The 2,915-nt window shown below is 46.1% G+C and overlaps 1 non-coding gene across 1 annotated transcript; it reads right to left on the reverse strand.

The window, feature by feature from the left end:
• Positions 1 to 911: 911 nt before the first annotated feature.
• Positions 912 to 1,019, reverse strand: LOC119326953. The gene has a single exon (XR_005158295.1). It is a non-coding gene; the product is annotated as a small nucleolar RNA R71 (small nucleolar RNA).
• Positions 1,020 to 2,915: the final 1,896 nt, after the last annotated feature.

Below are 2,915 nucleotides of genomic sequence, written 5' to 3' on the forward strand. Positions count from 1 at the left end.
AGAGCACTGTACGCGGCTCAACTCGGCCACGCCATGACGATCGACAAGACGGCGCACAGTCCCCCTAGGTACGCAGGGCCCACACCTAGGGGATCCCGGCGAACCACAAGCCCACAAGCGGGACCTAGCTCGGTACTCCGGATACCGACAATACGAACCCACCGACTCGGCATATTACCATTGTAACCCTGGGTGGGTTGATCTATAAAACCCGCCAGAGAGCCCACGTCTACAGGGGGCATGCTGGACCCGAGGGCAAGCAGGCATAGAAGCAACACAACATGCAGTACGAGATAGACACGAGACACCTGTAAGAGAAACCCAGGCGAGCATAGGACTAGCCACCGCATAGCAACGCCAGGGAGAAGGAACAGCCCAAGCCTTGGCCAGCCTCCTTCCTCCTCCGTACAGCTCCAGGTGTAACATTGTACTATCGACCATGCAACCAAACCTGGGTATGTCCGGCGTCCCGCGCCCGCGCATGTCAACCTCGCCTCTGGAGCCCACCAGCGCCCTCGAGCCTCCTCCTCTCTTTAGCCATCCCTTGGCATCTGTCGTGCACCCACCACGACATTGTGCGTTGTCTCCTACTGGATTGATACCTTGGTTCTCAAATTGAGGGAAATACTTACTCTACTTTGCTGCATCACCCTTTCCTCTTCAAGGGAAAAACCAACGCAAGCTCAAGAGGTAGCAGATCCTCAAGCACACCTTATGTTGTTTGATAATTTAGGTTGAACTTTGAAACTGAAGGATGTGTCACGAGAATTCGTATTCTTAAGACTCTTCATGTTTTCTTTAGAAGGTGATGCTAAAAAGTGGTATAATAGATTACCTCAAGGAAGTATAACTAGCTGGCTGATGTGTGCACAAAAATTTATGGCTAAATTCTTCCTAGGCTCGAAGATTACTAAATTACGAAGGAATATCACTCTATTCATTCAAGAGGATGATGAAAGTTTACATGAAGCTTGGGGGGGATATTCTAAGATTTTGAACCTATGCCCTAACCATGTTTATGATGAACATGTTATACTTCATATGTTTTATCTTGGAATTAACAATGAATCAAAATTTATTCTTGATTTGAGTGCAGGAGGACGATTCATGTCTTTTACTCTTGAGGTAGGAAAAGGGCTTATAGAGAAGATTATGACTACTAAAGAATAGTGGAGTGTTGAGGAGCCAGTGAGGCCCACTGGAAAAATATATCATATTGAAGATATGGAAGAATTTAAAATATTACTCAGGAAAAAGGTAAACCAGCCCATTGAACAAGTTATCAATGAAAAAGTGCACATATTTAGTATTCATTAGCAGGACGACAAACTTCAAGAAACAATGAATAAGTTCAAATTCCATCAAGACAACTGATATGTCTCCATCGTATCTATAATTTTTTATTGTTTCATGCCAATATTATATAAGTTTTATATACTTTTGGCAAGATTTTATATTATTTTTTGGGACTAACATATTGATCCAGTGCCTAGTGCCAGTTCCTGTTTGTTACATGTTTTTTATTTTGCAGAATATCTATCGTTGTACAAAAGTATGGGCTTTTTTGTACCCCTTACTTGTGCATGGGCATTCGTAGCCACGCGTGTGGCCGGGCCCGGAAGGCCAGCAGAAGATAAAACACGAAGACTACCAAGGCAGATACTCAAGTGGTGGAACAAGGAGCAGAAGGCGAGCTGGACCTCCCCCGGCAACACTCTTGTCGGGGCAACCTACGCAGCACCAGCAAGCCCATCACCCTTGAGGCTGAGAGTTCTGACACCCTCAACAATGTTAAGACCAAGATTTGGGAATTCATGCATGATTGCATGCAGATCCTCATGGAAATTGATAACCTACAGGTCCACGTGGGACCAGAAGACGAAGACCCCCGACAAGATCCTCGCCGGGGACGACTGCAAGGCACCCGTCAAGCCTTGCCGGGGACGATTGCTGGGCTGCGACCAGGCCCGTGCCTGACAAGGGTTTGACACCTCACCAGCAATCCAGTGCGACGACCAGTGTGCCAACTATGCAGGCGCCTACATGGCGGCATGCAGATCTTCATGGAGGCTCTACCATCACGCCAACACAACAGCTAGTTAGCCAGCATGGCACTGCATGCCTCGTCAGCCTGGACGTGTGTTGGAGCGAGGAGGGGCGGCGGCGAACAAGATAGCTTCTGTTGCCGTCCCTGATAAAGTAAGAGGGCACGTAGGCAACACATTAAATGCATTTGTCCTACGGTGCCAAGCAATAAGCTTGTATACTGTAGCTTACTTTCCACCTCCTGTGTGACACTGTGGCAACCCCTTTACGTATAAAAGGAGGCCCGAGGCGTATGCCACGTCTTGAGCTAGTGTTGGTTTTCCCCGAAGAGGAGAGGGTGATGCAGCAAGTGTAGCGTAAGTATTTCCCTCAGTTTTTGAGAACCAAGGTATCAATCCAGTAGGAGGCTCCTGAAAAGTCCCACGCACGTACACAAACAAACTGAGAACTCGCAACCAACGCAATAAAGGGGTCGTCAATCCCTTCACGGCCACTTGCAAAAGTGAGATCTGATAGAGATAATATGATGAGATAAATATATTTTTGGTATTTTATAATATAGATGCAAGAAAGTAAAGATGCAAATAAAAGTAGATTGAAAGCAAATATGATAAGAGATAGACCCGGGGGCCATAAGTTTCACTAGAGGCTTCTCTCGAGAGCATACGTATTACGGTGGGTGAACAAATTACTGTCAAACAATTGATAGAAAAGCGAATAATTATGACGTTATCTAGGCATGATCATGTATATAGGCATCACATCCAAAACAAGTAGACCGACTCCTGCCTGCATCTACTACTATTACTCTACACATCAACCGCTATCCAGCATGCATCTAGAGTATTAAGTTCATAAGAACGGAGTAA

The sequence above is a fragment of the Triticum dicoccoides genome, chromosome 6B (assembly GCF_002162155.2).
Source record: "Triticum dicoccoides isolate Atlit2015 ecotype Zavitan chromosome 6B, WEW_v2.0, whole genome shotgun sequence".
Taxonomy (NCBI): domain Eukaryota; kingdom Viridiplantae; phylum Streptophyta; class Magnoliopsida; order Poales; family Poaceae; genus Triticum; species Triticum dicoccoides.